The 20,805-nt window shown below is 40.3% G+C and overlaps 2 long non-coding RNA genes across 4 annotated transcripts in view; one reads left to right on the forward strand and one right to left on the reverse strand.

The window, feature by feature from the left end:
• LOC113958769 overlaps positions 1 to 20,007 on the reverse strand; it is a 213,446-nt gene extending 193,439 nt beyond the window's left edge. For 2 of the 3 annotated variants that reach the window (XR_003531609.1, XR_003531607.1), the window contains exons 1-2: positions 18,988 to 20,007; positions 4,111 to 4,267 (exon numbers count right to left, since the gene is read on the reverse strand). This is a non-coding gene — a long non-coding RNA (uncharacterized LOC113958769). The remainder of the gene's footprint in view (positions 1 to 4,110; positions 4,268 to 18,987) is intronic. The other variant, XR_003531608.1, reaches the window with a different exon arrangement.
• Positions 4,266 to 10,990, forward strand: LOC113958771. Its single transcript, XR_003531611.1, has 4 exons — positions 4,266 to 4,302; positions 5,401 to 5,481; positions 7,382 to 7,459; positions 10,899 to 10,990. It is a non-coding gene; the product is annotated as an uncharacterized LOC113958771 (long non-coding RNA).
• Positions 20,008 to 20,805: the final 798 nt, after the last annotated feature.

A 20,805-nucleotide genomic window follows, 5' to 3' on the forward strand; every position in this document is an offset into this window, starting at 1 on the left:
GGAGAGAGGAGTCGGGTCCCTGGGATCCTCCAGCCTGCCAGCCCCAGCCATGCATGTTCCTGTTTGGCCTCTGGGGCTTACTGCTCCATATGGAGACCACCACCCCACACTTCCTCTCTTCCATCTCCACCCAGCTCCCTCCCTGCCCCCCATCACCACCACCCTCAGCATGTGGATTTTATGAATGAAACTTTCTGACAGTTATGGGGTTGGCAGAGGCCTATTCAGCAAGCTGGGGAATGTGTGAACACCAGGCTTCATTAGAGACTTCTCCCAGTCAGCTGATAGCTCATTAACTTAAAGTGGCCTCTTGTTTTAAAACCTCAGAGACCAGGAGGTGGAGTGTAGAGAAGGGGGGGATGGTTCTCATTGTTCCTCTTGCCTCTCTCCCCCTCTGCCCCCTGTGAGATTAGGCGCCCTTGGAGGGGAGAGAGAGAGGCTAAAACAACTTTAATTAGTTATTTTCAAAGATTTTCTCCCCCTTTCTTCCTTTTTTTGTGTGTGTGTGGAGCAGGGGGGGTCTCTCAGCTGGGTTTTTCTGCATGGAGGAGCTCACGTCATTATGCTTAAATCCAGCTCCTCCGTCCTTTGTCTCCTGGCCAACAATAGAAGAAGGCTTGTAAAAAGCTCCTTCCAAAACTCCTGGAGACTGTCTGAAAAGGAAGATGGGGTGAGGACTCCTCTCTTTCCTCCCTCAGTCACAAAAGTGACAGTCTGGTGCCTGTGCCAGCAGCTTTCCTGTGTTAGAAGCTAGTACCGGGGTAAGTAGGGCAAACAGAGTGCTGATTCCTAAACTGCTGCTGTGTCAGATGAAAAGTGGAGCCCAGACTCACTTCACAAAGTGTCTGGTAGTAACTGTTCTCTGTGTGGATTTAAGGTCAGGCTGGAGCTCTGGACATTGAGGTCAGTCTTAGGACTTTATCCCAAGAGCTAATCCTCTTCTTTCTTTTAAAGAGATCATAAAATAAGTGCAGCAATAGGACAAACCCTCCTTCATGACTCCACTTTTGAAGAACCTGAAATAAACAGCTAAATTGCCATTATTGTCACCCATAGGGAAATTGGTTGAGACCAGCACATTTATTTCTTATAGGCAACCAAACTACAAACGACAATGGCTTTTAGCATCTTATGCTAGATGGAATTTAGCAGAATAGAGAAGGTGTTATCCCCTCAGTTGTGGTATAAGGACCAACAACAACAACAAAACAAAAAAAACCCCTAAACCTCAAACAATCAAAAAATCCAAAGAAAAGAGTCTTTGTTCCTTGCTAGCACCAAAGCCCAGAACAGTACCCTAGAGGAGCAGTTGCTACAGTGCCAACCTCCAGCTTCTCTTACAGTTCTTCTTTCAGTATTGCAAAGAAACATTTCTTTCCATAGCTTGTCTTTGGGCCCATACACAAAAAAGATGTGTCTCTGAAGATGAGTTGAAATTCCCATGAATAGATGAGCTCATGTGTGAGGCAGAAAAATCAGCCATGAATTATGGTTTAACCAGTACATTTATACACTGTAAATCACACTTAACAGCATGTCCTTTGCCTATTTAAATCAGGAGTTCCCAAGAATCTGGACTAATAGACTGATAGCTCTCAGACTTTATTCTTACATTCCAGCACAGATGCAAGAACTGAGGTGTTGGTGGATGTTGCAGCTGAAGGGTATTCCAAGGAGTAGGTGCAAATTGCCTGCCATGGCTTCATGAATCAGATTCAATAGCAACAGTTTTGACTACAGGCTTTTCAGGGTAAGGATTTCTACTGCAGTTTAAGTACTTAGTACCTGATTTGGTCAGCTTTCTTACATGAAATTGAACAGCTTTTGCAAGTTTTTAGAAACAAGGACCATCACCCTCTTCTGATCTCTGCAAAATCAGAGCATAAACCTGTTCCCTTTCAAGTCCATACCATTCGACTATTGCCTTTCTGAGGAAACAGAGGCTAGGATTTTGCCTCTGTTTAAACACTGACAAGCCAAGCAGAGGGGTTTGGAGTCATTTGTGCTGTGATCCTGTCAGTTCTCATAAGCGAGCCTGGCTGGCTCACTGCTCCGCAATCCTCCAAGGAGCTGTGCCGAGTACCGCAGTGCTGCTAACGCAGTGCGCTGGTGTTCCCAGCCAGCTGTCAGAGCCACCACCTGCAGGACTTAAAGACTTTCCACTAAAGCTGTAAACCAGAGGTTCTTGCAACATTTTTGTTGCAAGACTTTACAAGACTGATCTTTTTGGCGGTGGTTGTAAGGATGACAACTTTTTCTGGCTGTTGCGTCCCTCCTCTTCTATTTTTCCTGTCCTAATTTGACCCCCATGGTTTGTGGTGATTTCTAAAAGTTAAACATCTCCAATATCTCATCCTATAAGTGACTGTATTTTGAAAGTATTAAACATGATTCTTATGAAACAATAAGAGTCAGAATCATGTTCTATCACTAGTTGTCTAATGAGCCTGGCATTTTTGAATTAAATAAACTCTGCAAGTATTACTTTTTATTGTGCTTTCATTAAAGCAAAGCAGTTTCTTCCCTTGCTGATTGCAAGGATTTTAAAACATAGATTCATTTGCATTTGTGAGAATTCCTAAGTCTCTGCCCTCTACATCAAAGAATGCACTACATTTTGTGATGAGTCACGTCAATTTTCACTTCCATGAACTGGCAGTCCAAATGTTTCCAGGCAAGGACACTCTCCAGATTTTGTTACATCATTCTTGAATTTAAAACAACCAAGCTTTCAAGCTCTTTGCTGCAGTTACCACCAGAAATGGCTGTACTCATCAAAATATTGGTTTTTCCCCCCAGGAAGGCTTAAGGATTACTTACAGAACACTCACTAGTAGAATGAAGCAAAATTTACAATAAGAAGAAAGCAAAGATAGCGCTGCTATAAAGGTAAACAGAAAGGAGAGAGTGCTACAATACTGAGTTTTGTTTATCCCTCACTGATACAGAAGCATACCAACATCACAACACACCAAGTACTACCCATCTACAGGTTAAAGATAAGCTTAAGAGATGCTTGAATATGGGTTGAGTTCCAACCTATGGATCTAAAACCAGAAGCCTGCACAGAAAAGCTTAACAGAGACAAGAGTAGCTCATCAACCGAGGCTGTGGCTCACTGACCAGAAAGGGACGCTGCACCAGGCAAGACTATGTTAGACCAGACAGAAAAGAATGAAAGAAGGACCTGTCATCTTCCTCACTTTACAACTGGATAATGCAAAGACACAGTATGTTATCCCGTGATCAAAACGCACATTTGTAACAGAACCAGAAACAAAAGCTACATTGCCTGCCTACCACCCCACAGACTTCACTATAAAAAAATAAAATAAAATCTTGCAATAAAGAAAACAGAACAAGGTAGAAAAAAGGCCTGGTTTTCAGACCAGCGGATATAGTGACATTATTTCAACCTACAAACTTTGTCTACTCTATATACTTAGAGTGTCACAATTGCATCAAAATATTGTTTCATTGAAAAACTGCATTCACCACCACTTTTGGAACATTTTCCATGACAAAATGGATGCTGGGCAGAATCTGCATAGCAGTATGACAGCTCCTATGAGGCTAGCAGTTAGAAAAGACCGAGCAAAAGATGGATCAGAGGATACCAACCACAGCAGCAGCAGTAGGCAGCAGCAGTTTTGTGTATAGCAGTGGCATTCAAATAGAAATTTTCCAAAGACATACAGCACTGACATTTTAAACTTCTTTCCCAGCATGAAGGCTGCATCATGACATGATCCAAATTTAACCTCGATAGGCTCTATGCTGCCACAGCTGGGATGCTCCCAGTACCCAAGGTAGCTAATGCAGGCTTTGCTGAATTGATTTAGTTCTTGGCACCAGTCAGAAGCCCAAAGCACCTTTTACTTCTCAGTCTAATGCACAATTCTTGCTATATGGAAGGAAGGCATAGGGTGTTCTATTACTTTAGAGAGACTTTAGCCAAGATGAGGACCAACTCTCTAGCTGGATGCACACATAGGAAGAAATGCTTCTTTCTCAAGAAGTTTGTGGTAAGAGTGGAATAAACAGGAAAAGTCTAGACAAATGAAGAGGTTAAACAACTTGCCAAGATTGCCGGGCAGGACAATGTTATACCTTGGATAAGGCTTGGTTTCTTGCTGTTTCTGCTTCTGTATTAAGGTGTGCACAAACTACTTGCTCACTTGAAGATCTTTTTCCTTTTTTCTTGTACGGGACCATGTGTCACAATCATCCCTTCCATGCACATGGAACAGACTCCATTATTAGCACACTGCAACATCAAAGGCTGTGTATTATTGTTATGTGGTATTGTGTGTTTTGCCAGATAAATTCACCTAGTTACCAGTAGCTTCCTTAAGGCACGTTCAGGGAAAACATGCTAAAAATCTCCTACCAGCAACTCCCAGGACACTAGACTTCACTATAAGCACTTCATTTTTCTCCCCCAACTTTTAAATTTCAAATCCCAAGTAACAGGATATGAAGAAGAGGAAGCAAATTCAACAGCTGAACCAAAATGAGTGGTCTTGTACGAGCTGTTAACTGTCCTGTCACTTGTTAAGGCTACAAGTATTTGATTTTTAGTTCTCTGCTTTCACTGAAGCTTTGAAAGTGTCCCAGCAGATGCTGGTCTTAAGTTTACAGATACTGTCCCACTCATCTAAATAGGAATTTTACGGCACTGAGTATTGTAGCTTCCTTTTTTCTTTTATACCAAGATATAACACAATCTCTACCTTTTTCCCCCTCCCCTCTCATTCAGTGATTCTCAAAAAATAAGCATGGTACCAATCAGCATGAATCCTTCTACATCAGACAGTGCAATGGGTTCATAAACCTGAAAGATTTAAAAGGATATCTCATCCCAGAACTGGCTGGAGAAGGAAGATGCTCTGCTCAGTGGAGCATCTCCTGGCTGGTGGAAAATGACTTGCATTCTCAGTACCCAAAACTACATGAGGATGAACTTTTGACTTCAACCCCTGCCAGCACTGAAGAACTTAAAACTTCTTTGTCTTCTCTCCTTGTAAAACAATCCCTTTTTACTGTGATGTCTGTGTGAAGGTGGCAACTAAGGCTCAGCCTTCTGTCATAGCCAATATCATTCCAGAATTAGCCTGACATCATCAAAGTTCATGCTGAACTGCCAACTTCTCTCCTTGTTTTCATCAATTTGATGCTTTTTTTCTAAACATATCCATATGTCACAACTCCGACAGCATGCCTTTCTTAGCTGTCTTTTCCTCCTCCGCTGTCACTATTTCATTTACGTATATAAAGATTCCTAGATCAAATACAGATCACTCAACATCCTGACATTCTCAAGAGCTAGCTATGAACTCTGATTATCACAGAAATTTTTCCTAAAACACGTATCAAACAGAGTCTATTTTCTCTTCTCAGTGAAACCTCAGCCAGCATAATCCCAACACGTGGAACTTCCACATGCTCAGCCACTGGACAATACTATGAAATAAGGAGACGGTGAGTCATTGCTCACAGCTTCAAGTTTCTGCAGGTGTGCTACACAGGCAGGGAAAGTTGAAGTCATAGCTAAGAGAATGTCTCGTCAGCAAAAATGATACTCAATTGTGATAGAAGACAATGGTGAGGCATTGCAAAACCTGGCCTACTTGTAAAATGCAAAGCAATGTATGTCCTCACTCCTCAAAAGTGATTTTGGGGAGCTGAGAGCATTTCAGAGGACAGGGCACCCCAACAGCACAGCCCTTCAAGAACAGAACTAATGGCAACTGCCACTAGAACAATAATAACAATAACAGTGGTTGGCTAATGACAGACTTGCTAATACCAAGGTAGAGTGGAATGCTTTCTATTTTAGACCAGCCCAGGCAGATTCACACAACACTTCAGTAGTTATGAAATTGTGTCATGCAAGAGGAATAACAAGTTGGTCACCAAAGACATCATTAGAACAAAAAGGCTGTCCTGAGGGGGCACTGAAAGAAGGCACTAGTGCTACAACTGGGGAAAGGATTCTTGCAGAAATATTATGGTGAGGGATGAGGAAGAAAAGGCCATCTACTTGATGCCTGTTCTGAAGGATGCAATGTTGTCAAGGAATGAAGCAGAGAAGGAAAGAAAGAAATAAATCAATATGAAGTTCCTTCAGGAATGCAATGAACACAGGGGGTGCCTCTGTTTGGCAGCCCCAGGACACTTGCAGCCCTGGCTCAGATTGTGTGGATATGTTTTTGACTTGTCCTGGTCAGCAGATTAATGGCATTAACGAAGTTTCCATTAGCATCGGAGATTGGGGAGGAGGGTGAAGAGACAGAGGCGTCCAAGCGGAAAGCCACATGACTGCAGAATTGATAAGGCTAAAGATGAAACGGAGCTTCATTGGCATAAGAGAGGCCAGGAAATGCCACTACAAATTAGCCCCAGGCCTCATTTCTTTTCCCTTCATTATCCAAACCCCTTCAGGAGAAGAATGGAGGAGGTTATGACCCTCTCCCAACACACACATACACAGATATTGAGTGAGTCTCTCTCAATGAACATAGACATGGGTATATCTGTGTGTGTCTAAGGGTCTGTGTGTGGTATATTTGTATCTAGGCAAATCTGTATTAATATATTAAGTAAAAAAAAATTATCTGCATCGATATGTATCTACCTATCTGTATATGTCAGAGCACGTGTTCTCATATCTACAATCTTTGTAGCTAAACCATGTAATATTTTTTCATATTAGTGAGGTTTTCCTGAAAGTAACACCACTGAAAGCAAAAACCTTACACAATTCAGTGAGAGTTTCAGCACCTGAACAGTTAGAGTCCCAGGACCTGTCCACAGTAACTTATACATTACTTACAGAGTTTCTGGGTGTAAGTTTCTACATACATGTTGTCCTTGTACTTGTTTCTGAAGGTCTACATACAAGGTGTATGCTGAGGGCAACGACACTCTTCCACATACATTATTTTTTTCTTTTGTGTGTCCATGTCCTCTGTGTGTGCTTCTGTATTCTGCCAATTATGTGGTTGCTTGTGTCTGTGTCCCAGCTGTCTGTTTTCTGTGCATGAGTGCCTTTTTCAGAAGTCTGCATACCTCAAATAAGTTCTGGTCTGTGTACACACTTCTGTGTGTCTTCCTGTTTGTTTATCTTTGAATACAAGTGCATGGGAACACACGGCTGTATTTGTGAAAATTTTTCTTTAAATTACATGTAAACTATTCTGTGTAAAATTGTGGACAAGTTCTAGTGTCTGTCCCTGCGCTTATCATTCTTGAAAATAAAAAATTCTACTTGTTGCTATTGACTACTTATTGCACCTGAAAATTAATGAACACAGGTAAATACAACAGTGAATAATAAAAAAGTATTTGTCCTAAAAAACACACAGATTCCACTATACAGGTATGAGAACTGGCTAAGAAGAACAGAACAGAGGATAAGATCCATTTTAGCTAGTCATTCATATCCACCAAATTTAAGGTGAGGGAGATTATTTCCTACATAGATTAAAAAATAACATTTCTCCAAGTCTAATGACATCTATGTGTTGTTAGTAAGAAAGGTAGGTTCTCTTCAAAGAGACTGTTAGCCATAGGCTACTAACATGAGAAACAACTTTGCCTAGGGGTAAACAAGAAAACAACCTCCTTCTGCATTTGGAAAACAAAAAGAGGAGAGGAAAAAAGCCGGGAAAGGATGTGTAAATGGAGCTTTGTGCAATGGTGCTCTGTTATGTGAGCTGTATGTGACAATAGCCCTGAAACCCTATGCGAGCAAACTCATAAAAGAGGTCACTGTCTCTTTAATTAAAGCTCCCTGGTTTGAGGTTAAAAACAAACCCAGTGTTTTATGACCAGGTGTGCGTGTGAAAGAGATGGGAACCCGATCCCCAGCCCAGTGGCACAGCAGCAGAGAGGAGATAAGGGAGGAAAGCTTTTTATTAAGGTGTCGCTTGAATGCTGCACCAGGCAAGGCAAACGCTGGTGAGGCAGGACACACAAGCCCCCAGGGACCAAGGCTGCAACAGGGCAGCACCAGGAAAGGGGAATGATGGAGAGGCAGGACAAGCTCCCAGGACCAAACCTTTCAAACCACCAGGAACAGGAGAAAGGGATCTAGGAGTATCAGCTGAAGAGAGATCAGGAAAAGCACCAAAAAGGTGTTGGGAAAATAGCAACCGTTGCCAATCCCTACAGCCTACAGAGGCAAAGACAACAGTGATTGTAGTATCACTCAGTTGGCAAATAACAGGGGAAGAAGAGCAACTACAGAGCCCTTGTTGGTAGGCCTTGAGAGGGGCCAACCCTTCCTAAAGCAGACTGCAGACAAGAGCCTCATATTGTTTGTGGAAACAATAGGGACCAGACTGATCCTACCATCTAATAAAATGCTAAACCAAGATAAGCAGAGAGGTTGCACCCTCTCCCTGAGCTTTTCCTGTCAGTGATGTCACACTTAGAAAACTGGGGCTTCCATTTGCTGTATAATCTAATCTTTAGATCTCACTCCTAAGGTACCTGTCACTGTAATAATATTGAACTCTAATGAAGTGCTATGTCCCATAGGTCAATTTGGTTATGAGTCCTTTCTTTACAAAGACTCCAGCTGCCAGTCCCTGTCCTGAAAACTTAGAAACAAGGAAAACATCAGTCATTTCTCTTTTATATTTGCATAGAGAGCTACAAATGTTCAGCTTGAAACAGGAGACAATCCAGAACCAAGTCCCTGGGTTGCAGGACAGTTTCTCCTGGGTAGAAACATAACACAAGCCCTGTATACCACTGCCTCTGGGCACTTGAAACCATGTGTTTTGAGATAAAAAAATCAGAATTCCAACTTCAGTATGGCATGAATATCCCAGGGGCTGGAATGACACAACTATGAGATCCTCAGCAGACAGATTTGCTACAGTAATTACTAAAAGAAAGCTGAAATGTGACAGGAAACAAAAAAAAACCAACTTGTGAACCTCCCATCTCATTACACAGCTTTGTAAATAACAGCAACAGCACATGCTCTCAAAGTGCTGTTTTATGAACAAATGAAAGGCTATCTTGGTATTTTCTCTGTTCAAATGCATGCAATTTTACAGAAAATTGGTTTAATTTTTATTTTTCTTTAAAAAATAGATAAAATTTTAGTAGGTACAATTAGAAGGCAGTAGAAGGTCAGCTCATCATTTACTGCATTCAGTAAAGGTATCAGAGATCTATGGATGGGAAAAGCAAAAGGAGAAATGGAGAAGAACAAAAGGGATACAGGAGAGAGCAGACTACAATCATAGAGTGATGTTTTACTCACTTTTATCAGTCTTCTGCTGTGGAATTTAAGTTTATTTCCAGATGAGATTAAATATCCTATCTCCAAGTTATAGGCAGGGAAATTAGAGCATGGAGAGGAAGTTTGACTGCCAGAGAATTAGGAACAGAACCAAAGTCTCAGCCTTGTTCAAGAAAAAGAACAACCGATCACCCCAGCAAATGTTGAACAGCAGTTCCTCTGTTCCTTAAAATTTCACTGCAGAAAGATGCCTTTTTTCAAAACTTACCAGTTACTAGGTTTGATGCTGAATAACTGGGTGGAATTCTGCAGCCTGTGGCAGGCCACAGTATACAAACTAATAGTCCTTCTGGGCTTGAGGACTATGAAAACTGAAGATTAAATTAATCCCTGGTTTAAATCCACTGGAATCAACTAAATTTTGCCAAGGATAGGTTTAAACCAGCTATGGTAACCTGTTTGCTAATAGAAGACAGACAAGTCCCTGAACTACAGTTCTATCATGCACAGTTCTATCATATTCCCTTGTAATGTACACAATTCTCCCACATAATGTTTCAACAGTCATGACTGCCCCTCTTCTTTTTACACCCACTATTAAGTCTGACTTCTAATTTCCAAAGTAGTGGGCCAAATTCCTTGGTGGTGTAACTCTCTTACTATCAGTAAAGTTAGGCTACAACTAATTTTTCCCTTTCCAGTTTCACAATCTGTCTTTATTCAACAGTCTGTGCATAATGGCCCATGCTTACAAGTATTCTGCGTATGAAACAGTTCAGAAATAAGAATGTAGATGATGTGAAACAAAGGTTTGTTTGTCTAAGGTGGAATGATTGAGCAAGTTCTTAAAATGCAGATTTACATTGACTGCAAATCTCTTTCAGAATTGTTTAGCTATTTCAGCCTAGGCAAGCTTTCTGAAAGTCCAGATCATTCAGTTTGATATGCTGAATATGAAATGTATACCCCTTAACACTCAAATCTGTAATGCTTTCTTAAAATTTAGTTCAATTTTACTATTTTTTTTTCTACAAAAAAACAATCACACTAAATGCAAGTATTTCAGGCCTAAGAAAAAAAAATGCTGGTTTTAAACTAACAGAATTATCCTCCCACTTGCTCCATATCCTCCACCTTTTTTGGTGCTGCAAGCAAAACCAAGAGATCAGTTACTGAAAATATCCTACTTCGACATCCAATAATCTACCTCATTTTCGTTGGGCTGAATTTTCTAAGCTTTGCTCACCCCTACCCTGCTGCCCCTGACACTGAAGCAAAGCAAATGGAGCCCCCTTACCCATGAGTACCAGCTAGCAGGGACAACCACTTCCATTTACTTTGCGCTTGTGTAAATAGTCACATAAACCGTGGGATCCCGGGACATGTTTATAGTCTCCTGCTGAGCAGAAGCATTGCCCGCATCTGCTTCATGACTGATCTTGGGTCTCCAAAAACAAGATTGTAGTGGTAAGGGCAAGTAACTTCTTTGTTGGGTTTGGGGCGGAGGTTTTCTTTTTGTATATCTCCCAGCTTTGCTTCTTGCCTCTTTCACCTTCCTTCACAGGCTCGAGGACAATACCATCTCCTGTCAGTACAGCCTATTAACTTATGCATAATATCTGTGCTTTTTTTGTTTCAGAAAAAACCTATAGCTTGGTGGCACAGTTAGGAGCAGACTGCCAGACAGACTTCACTGACATCAGTGCAGCTTTGGTGATTTACACCAACAGGTTATCAAACTCTTTGAAAAGCTGTGTACAACTCTTCTTTTTTCCCCCCTACATTCCTAAAGTGATTAAAGCTGTAATATAGGTTGTGAAAGACCTATCCACAAAAAGCTGTGGCTTCCCTCTACTTTCTTTGCGAGGAACTATAGCTACTTGGATTTTTTGACATGTTTTTCAGGCTAAAAATGTAGATTCAGCAAAACAAAACTTTTTTTCTCAGGGATCAACCACTTTTGACAAACTACACTAATTAAAACATTATTGTATGAAAAAATCCAGTTTTCATATTTAACATTGTTCCCAATACTAAGCTGTTTTTTAAAAAATAAGCTAGTCATTTCCTTTTGACGGTTTAAGATCATCAAAATCTTAAATTCTCTCCACAGATCCAAACTAATGCTGAAGGTTTTCTCTCATTGTATTTAATAAAAAGTTATCATAATTTTAATTTCTCATCCACTACAAGGAACAATTTCTCAGAATTTGAAGTTTTTCCAAAGAACAAGAAGAGTGTTTTTCATCCAGATTTACCATAATTATACCACTCCCCAAATATCATTACTGTCTTTTGCCTCAGTACAAGTGAAATAACACTGTCCCTCACTTTCCAAGGCCTTGAAAACCATGAATGTTTCTTGAAATACTTAGATATTGTAGGCTTGGAGGCACAAAACTACCGTAAAGATGCCCCCAAAGTTATAATTAGCCAATCTTTTACGTAGGGGGACAAAAAAGGTGTACGAATTCACTAACTGAAACATAGGGACCTTGGAGTGTAGAAGACTAAAACTGAACTAGATACCAAAGACTGAAAATTCAAAAATATCTTCACTATTATAGTCTTAACTTCTCCATTATCCACTCTAGCATTATCCTAAAACAGAGAGATCTTGCTTAGGTATTCTTTGCTTAAGGCTCCGAGAAGGAAAGGCATATCCTTGTGATTAAAGGTATCTACATGAGACTGAGCAATATAAATTCAGTTCCAACTCAGCTCTTTGACAGTAAATAAACCATTTGCTTAGTTCCTTAATTTCTCTTACTTATCTCAGTTTATCAGCCCTACCCAATGATTTTCAATTCTTACAAAGGTCTTGTCATGTGCTTCTCAAATCCAACACTGTTTGTATATATTGTTCTAGATGCTTCCATAAAATAACCCTAAGAATAATAATAACAATAAGATTTAGAAAAACAAACATACAGAGCTTCCTGAATCCAAAATATTTATAAAATTATATAGTCTGGTGATGTGGGGGAGAGGGAGGCAGGGAAACAAACAAATCAACAACAACAAAAAAAAAAAGAGGAGGAAAAAGAAAGAGAGCGGAAACAGCGGAAAAACATTATATGAAAAAAAGAGATTGAGAGAATGAAGAACAGGCTGAATGTAAATCTCTCATAAAAGCAAAAATACCATCAGTTAAGAAATCTGTTGGATAACTCCAATTTAACAATTATTTTCATGCAAAGATCCCCTCTTTTTTACTGCAAACACTGTTCCAATCTATGCATTGGGGTGTAAGATGGTTGAGAATTTTTTTTTCTAATACTGCTTTCATACAGTTTACCAAACAATTTGGGTAAGTGCCAAGACAAAACAGCAGTGAAACAGCCTTCTGACTGAAGAGGATGAGATAATGAAAGCAAAAATATCAGAGAAGACCTTTCCAGATAAAAAGTAATATACACATATGGATGCACTTTGATGTTTTGCTATTTTTCCTACCCTGCTTTGTAGGGCTGAAAAAGAGGAAGAGAAGGTAGAAACTGGTGTGTCCAACAGCTCCCTCCCTATTGATGGCCCACCTGCCACGGCAGAGAAACTAAGAGGAACTGGTATATACTCAGGCCTCTTGCCTCCCTTCCCATATGGGACAGAGACACAAACAAGACACTTGGAATCAGAAGCATTTCTGGGTTCTCCAGCTTGCACATATTCATAGCAATCAAAACTGAGCTGTGACAGAGTGGCTCAGAGACAACTGTGGGAGAAGCCACAAAAGAAACTTAAATGGTTCACAGAAGACCCCTCCAAAATACCAGTATCACTTTGTTCTTAGAAAGGAAAGTGTCTGCTAACTTCAGCCACTGACTATCAGTTCCAAACCCACCAGGTTCTCTTCTTCACCATTTTCCCCTACCAAATAAACTTAGTACAGTCCCCCACAGACTCTTTTTCCAAAAGCCTGACACAACATCTCTTTCTTCCACAGAACTTTTACCCTATAAAAGGGATTGAAAAAGTTCCCCTCTACATTTTGTCCTAGAAAGTGAAATAAGAATAAAGTAAAAGCAGGGGCACTCTGAAGAGTTTCCTGTGAACACCTATGAAATGATAGGGCTTCAGCTACTCTGTGTACAGCTCACACACAACACTGATACCCTGAAACTCTTTAGAGCTAGATATAGACCCAGAGAAGTCACTGTAGAGATGATCCCATCCTGCCCTCAAGGGAAAGAATGGCTGATCTAATATCCCTTTTTACATCTCTCATTCCCCATTCCTTGCCTCATCCCATTTTTCCTCTGTTCTTTCAATTATTTGATTTCACAAACTTTACGAAACAGAGTGAAATAGAAAAAAAAAAGAACAGAAATTAAAGGTAATATTACATGAAATTTCAAGAGAGCCAGGCTCTCACTCCTAGTGTCCACCACTGGCTTTTTGACAGTACTTTGAAGAAAGTAGAGGCTAACAGTTCTTACCCATACTAGTAAAAGTCCTAACAAACTGGCCCTCTTCGTATCTGAGTCCCCCTCTTACCCCACTCCTACTTCTTTCAAAAAGAGGAAGGAATGCTGTTATTCTCACTCTGGCTTTTGCTCATTCCTCCGCTTCTGTTTCCCCTCTCCCCCATTTCCATTCCAAAAGTTCTCAGTTAAAAGCATTGCCTGAAGCAAGATCACATCTCCATTAAGAGAGGCAACTTCATTACAGTTTAACATAAAAAGATCAGCTGATATTGATCCATAATTTGGACAAGTGCCATGCTATTGACAGGAAGACAAAATAAGTTAGAATGGCCATGTTTCAAAAATTCTGTATGTACACTCAATCACTGGAACAGAAATTGCAGTCGGGTATATAATAACACAGCCGTGTTCTCTATTTCCCCTGTAGATCAATGCTAATATGAGGAAGGCCACAGAAGATGGATGTTGCTGACAGAAAACCTTGAAATTCCAGGTTAGGACTTGGGTGGCTTCATGGATAAAAGTGTGTGTGTGTGTGTGCAATGTCTGTGTAATTTAACTACAAAAGACCAAACTCCTTCCTTAATACCTGAGAATGCTCTACTTCAAAGCAGTAACTTCTACATTTAAATTCAAGTTATGGAAAACAAAACCTGACCCAACATCCTGCCTTACATAAGTATCCAGGCTTTAGCTCACACACCTAAGGGACCCCAGATGGATTACTCAGTGGGCTTAGACAACCACAGGACAATATACCTTCACATACTCATAGATACACAAAAGAAATACATATGGGCTTTCCGTACATTACTGAACAATCACTCTGCCAGAAGGTAATTTTTTCAGAAGGAATATGGTGTCAGGAAAGACAGAATGTTTCTTTCTGACTTGTTTTACTAGAAACTGGCTACTCAAGCATCACTAGATTTTGAGAGCATGTTGGCTGTTTCACTAGTAGAGTTTATGATCCCAGTGTAACAGATGCTTAAACTGGACAAAAAGAAGCAAATACAGGAACTCCAGCACCAAAAATAGAACGCTCTACCATTTGAGTTAACTTAACCAGATATTTACTGTAACAGGTATCTATTATATAGACCAGTGGTACAGAGAATAAAACAGCCAGACAAGGCATTATACTTGCACTTTGCCAAGAGCGGTTATTTTTGAGTACTTAACTCTGTTAAGGTCAAATTCACACACAGACTTCTACCCCAACAGGTTTGGATCTAATCATAGTTTGCATGGGAGAGTTGCACAGGACTATAGGCCACCAAAGCAATGCTAGTTTCCCCAGGAATTTGGCACACAAAAAAAACTCAGCTGTGAGACGTGTACCTCTACCATTTCCACCTAAAAATCTCCTGTAGCTAATAGCAGTGAAAATCTTATTTTCTCTGTAAGCCTGCTATTTGAGACCAACATAACTCACTTAGCAATGCATTGCACACTATTCCTGATTATGTGGAATACCAAGTAATTGAAGAGAAATAATACGCATCAGTGACTAGGATTTTTACCAGGATTCATCCCTTCCTGTTTCCTACAGATTGGCATGTATTCATCTTCAAGGCTGAAGACTACAAGCCATACAGTTAACTCAAAAGTATGTTGTTGCATTGGTAAATCCTTCCATACAAAAGGAAAAATATATATATATACACACATATATCTATATATAGCATATATATATATGCTTTCACTACCCCTTCAGTACTTCACAGCTTCTTCAGTAATTTGAAGCAATGTGTTTGTGCTGCTAATGGTACATTGCATGAACTGGGAGTATTTTTTAGAAGATGTATAGTATGGGTCATTCACAGAAAGTGTTCACTTTCAAATTGTTCAGTAAAGCAGACTCACTTCCCAGAAAAGATGCTGCTCTGTCAAAACATCGTTCCACATTTCAGCCTTGATCTAAATCCAAACTGTACAACTAGCCTTTATCTTGACAACAAGCCAAACCTTTCTTGAGATACTACTGCACAAACCCACACTGAGGTTTGTGACTCATGCCCATTATTAGTTTAGTCAGATTATAGACCAGTTCTGATGCCTGGTTCTCAGCAAAATGCTGCAATATTTAGGACTTGTATGGGGATGATGAAGGAGGGGGTTGTTAACTGTATTTCTATTGATGACAGACCTTTACAGACATACCTGCAGAGCGACCATACCAGCAGAAATACTGTAAGAACCACGGGTCTTCAGATCATGATTAAACTCTCATGAAATCCCATCCAGTGAGCTACAACTGCCCTTTCACCTTGCTCTTCCTCCTTCCTTCTGAGCCCATCTGGCTAATAGGTCAGAAGTGGGGACACCTGTGCACAAAGCCGTTGAAGCCGGGAGATTATTTGCTAACTCTGGAGGTTCAGTTCCCATCCGAAGCACCTGCTGTTGGCCCTGACTCACGTGGGGCCTGAATGCACTACCGGTGGCCCCTGATTCACCTTTTCGCTGTTTGTTCTCCCAGCGTCATCGGAGGGGTATGCAAGGAGCTCGTCTTGTCTGCCTCCCACACGGGGCTTTCCGGGAGCTGTCGCTCCAAGCCTTCTCCGCTTGGATGCTGCAGAGAGCAAAGCTCCTACTGCGGCCTCAGAGTGGCATCTAGTGCTCGGCTGCCGCACTGCCCCTCACCAGCACCGCGCCGCCGTTCTCGCGGGGCAGTTCACCTGCTTTCCAAACACCAGGGTCAAGGACTTGGTCTTGGGCAACACGCACAGTAATTGAGCTACCTCAAGGAAATGAGCGAGCTCCTCTCATAAACGGCAGGTCTAATTGATTCCATGGGAAGCAATCAGTAGCACAGTAAAATAAAAAAGGAATTAAACGTATCTTTTTGCTTACCCAGACTGTGCTGCATGAAGAGGATAATTTATACACAGCCCAAACTAGAGTATGGCAAGTTCTATTTACCTACATTCCCCCTCCACTGCACACTTGTTACAGCGGTTTTACCGATATGCAGCTGTGGAAATCTATTTGAAATTACTAAACCTTCCTTCAAAGGCCGTGCCTGTTCTCAGGTACTGCAATGTTTGTTCACTGCTGCTCAGAAAAAATATGTCTCCTAACCCTAATTCTTCAAACTCATTTTTCCTCTTGCTGTATGTGCCAGTCAAATCTAAAATGCAGAACTCTCCAACAGCAGGACAGCAAAAGAAGACAAGGAATCGAATGTACTTCCAGGGAGTATTTTCCATATATCAGAAATAACAGCCATTAGAATAAAAAAAACCCCACAAATTACCTGGAGTTCTTGAGGGAACTCCTGAAGGCAGCATCCTTTTTTCTTTTTATCATCATTATTATTATTTTTACTACATGACCAACTCAAGTATAATTTTATGGTGTATAATTTAATCAGAATGCTCTGCAGGCAGGTACATTATCCCAGCTATGCTTCCTTTTTTTCAGTCTGCCTGAGATAAAGTAGTTGGATATGTTAAAGAAAAGCTACATAACTGTATAAGAAGTGTGTAGCTTTTTCATATTCTTTTCCCTAGCAAATCTCCAAATGTTTTAATAAAAAAGGTCACATGTTGCTTCCCTCACTTTGTCCATCTGTGAAATGAGGATAATACCTAAAGACACAGGGAGGTGAGGATCAGAACCCATGTCTTGAGCTCTTTCCAGTACTGAAATAGTTAGATTTTTTTTCCCATTACATCTGAACAAAAGAAACATATCTGAACAAAAGAAATGAGAGACAGCAGTAAGACAGAGTGTTTAAATCGTGTTCTGATCCTCTCCATATTTTAGTTCTGCTAACTGCAAAAGTGAGGCATTTATTATGTAAATTCAGAGACGTGTTCAAATATAGCTAGTTACGTAGCATAATTTTCCAGTTCTTAAAATTCCTCTAAATTAGGAAAAGCCTTCACACTTGAATTCTGGCTGAATTAGCTGCTACAAAAAACAGAAGACAAAAATTACTTTCACATATGAATGCAACAGAAGAACAGACCCTGTCAATACTTTTTTGATAATACGCATGACAAATTAACAAGCTTCCAAGAAATTAAATTTCAAACAGTTTGGCCTTGGCTTGGCAAACTGTCCAATATCTACATTGGCACACAGCTGAGAAGTATTCTAGGGTCAGAAAGTTCTTGGCAGAAGGGCCTGCATTCACAGGCAAAATGCAAGAAACCACAACAGTATTAATGCCACAAATGTCAGGTTCTTCAGAACAACACCACATCCATTGGTAGCAGAGTGTTGCTCAAGGCTAGAAATAAGTACTGAGAAAGCCCTTTATCACACTTGCAAAAAAAAAAAAAAAAAGTGTGCATTGTGAGAACCATACACAATGACTAAGATCCAGCCTAAAAAACTCTAACCATGTCCACAAGAGGTTCAGAAGAGCTACTAGATCTGCATCCAGGACAGCATGTCCAAATATTTTGTAGTCTGAAAGCTCCTCCTAGCTGTGAGACCATCTGACATTGTCAGCTGGGAAGTTATTTGTTATAATACTACCAACTTTAGAGTTACTTTTTCCACTGGCCTAAGTACATCGCCATCCTATATAAGAGCATCAAGGCCTTTTGCAGAACAAAAGCCTCCTCAGGGCTCCTCAGGATCATATTCTTACTGCTCCTTTAGAGCTGGCCAAATCAAAGGAGCACCTCGAGACATCCCATCCTGTTACAGACTAGCTTTGCTCAATGTGTTGTAACCAGAAACTGAAAAAAACCTTTGCTCGCCAATTATTTTGTTTTTTCACATCACAAAAATTCCTGTAAGTAGCACACTTATACCTTTGGGATGAGTCAGTGAACACAAATTCCTGATTCCTTTTTCAGGCTCTGCCACAGACTCATACTGAGACTTTTGGAAATACATGTCATGTGCTTCAGCCTACTGTATATAAAATTATAAGACACAAATGCAAAGCACAATGAGCTCCCTGACAGAAAGATGACAGACAAATTATTCATTTACTTATTCTTCACGTACTTCGCTGTTTATTTTTAGATAAATTGCTCATTTCACTGTCACACACATACAAAAACGTCTTCATACCACTGAACATTAGAAAGCTAAATAAGTCACAATACAGGAATGAAACAGGTTCATTTGTTACACACAACCACGGAATTGTGTCTTATTTGACTACAAGACCTTTGTAACCATGATAAGATGTACATGTAACAGTAAATAAGAGGAGCCAAAGAGTGACAAAAATCCCAAGGAAATATTTACTCACGTAGAACTCTCCTGTTACCAAGGAAGAGTAAAGACAAATAGGTTCTAATAAATCCAATTGTAACCTCGAGATGCAGATTAATTTACCTTCAATACTCTGAAATTGCAACATGAGTTTTCCCAGGAGTAACCGAAAGAAACTTCTTTTGGAATGCCAACTCAAGCACGTTGGTAATCAACCGCTCAGGACATCTTGGAATGCGGCAACGGCGCTTCCAGAGGAACGCCTGACTTTACAAAGCTCTCCCAGCAGAGGGCACGCGGCCCCCATCCCACTCGCTGCCCTGGGAAACAGCACTCCTCAGAACCCCTGGGAAACTGGAATTGGAAAGCTGGACTCTCCTTTGGCTGCAGCAGAAAATCTGGGAGCCGTGGGCGCTTTCAAAGGGCTGTGCATAAGTTGTTTAAATTTCTATGAAGTTCTGAGCTTGAACACTCATTTCTATAAAAAAAAAAAAAAAAAAGGAAAAAAAAAGGACAGAGCTCAAAATACCCTTTTTCTAAATTGCAAAAAAAGGGGCTCTGTAGAGGACTGAAGATAAATCACTAGAAAAATGCAGTCTGATTTAGTAAAAATAAAAGCAGTACACAGAAATTAAAGATAGGCACTGATATTCTAGGCTTAGCAACAGGAAAGTGTTTTGAATAGTCTCAAGGACACATATGGATGTGTGATAGGAAAATGGGAAAAAACCCAACGGGAAATAAAGCCAGAATATCAGGAAACACATCCCAGTAATGTGCTCCTCTCTTCAGATTAAGCCCCATCACTACAGCCTTTCAAAGCTAGAGTATAGGGAAATATCCATTGTAGGGAACATACCTGCATTAAGCAGGGGGCAAAACCAGGTGGAAAGGGTACTTTTCTGTTCTCTCATTTCAAGTCAAATGTAAAGAGAAGCATGTGTAACAGTTAAAATTGCTCACAAACAAATATCATCCACCCACAGATTAAAATGTCACAGAATAAACTCATTTTGGGTGGCACCCCTGCCCGTGGGGGGAGGTTGGACCTCGATGATCTTTAAGGTCCCTTTGAACCCAAACCATTCTAGGATTACAAGTACATTATACCACAAGGAGTTAATAATAGGCTGGAGAAGGAACAATTTTCCTCTGGCTTGATTCAACACACTTGCATTATTCATCACATTTGTGAAGGAATATGAATCCCATCAAATAATTAGATGGTGTGTTAACCTTCCTGGTTTGCAGCAGCCTGTGACTGACAAGTAGAAGGGTTCTCCAAGAACAATTTCCTGTGCTGTCGCTCCTTTCTGCCTGGACTCTCAATGAAGGGTGCATTTTGTATGTTTGTATAGGGAATCCCTGTGGAGTTTTTGTTGAGCTTTAGGTCAAAACCCTCTGAATTTAACTTTAAATTGGGGACCTATTAAATGCCATATTTGTTCCGGTATCTATTACCAGTACTACAATACTGGTCCTCTTCCAGTGCTGTAATTTAAAAAAAAAAGCCACCCTCTTACATCAGTTTCAATTAGAGTAAGGTGTGAAGGTGAAATATCAAATTGCAGCAAAGTACACTAAAAGAAGTCACTACTTACTAGTGTACTCAAAGTACACTACTAAGCAGTCTAAGTAGTTATAAGAGAATTTCGATAGCATTTTAACTTACTTGGATTTTCTCAGACCATCTGCTTCAAAGCCTAGTGTGGTTTTCTCCTCCCTTAATTCCCCCCAGCACAGACTACCCTGATCATCAGCCAGGCTGATGGTCAAGTTAAAAATATTTGTAGTAGAAAAAAAAAACAAACCAGAGGTCCTGTCTGTTTTGTCGTTCTGAAATTTGTGATATAAAAATCATAGGATTTGTAAGAATTTACAAATTGTCTGAACTGACAGCATCTGAGAACTCTCAAAATTTCTTATGGGCTTCAAGGTTTC

This window comes from Corapipo altera, unplaced genomic scaffold (genome assembly GCF_003945725.1).
Source record: "Corapipo altera isolate COAL_440 unplaced genomic scaffold, ASM394572v1 327, whole genome shotgun sequence".
NCBI classification, from domain to species: Eukaryota; Metazoa; Chordata; class Aves; order Passeriformes; family Pipridae; genus Corapipo; species Corapipo altera.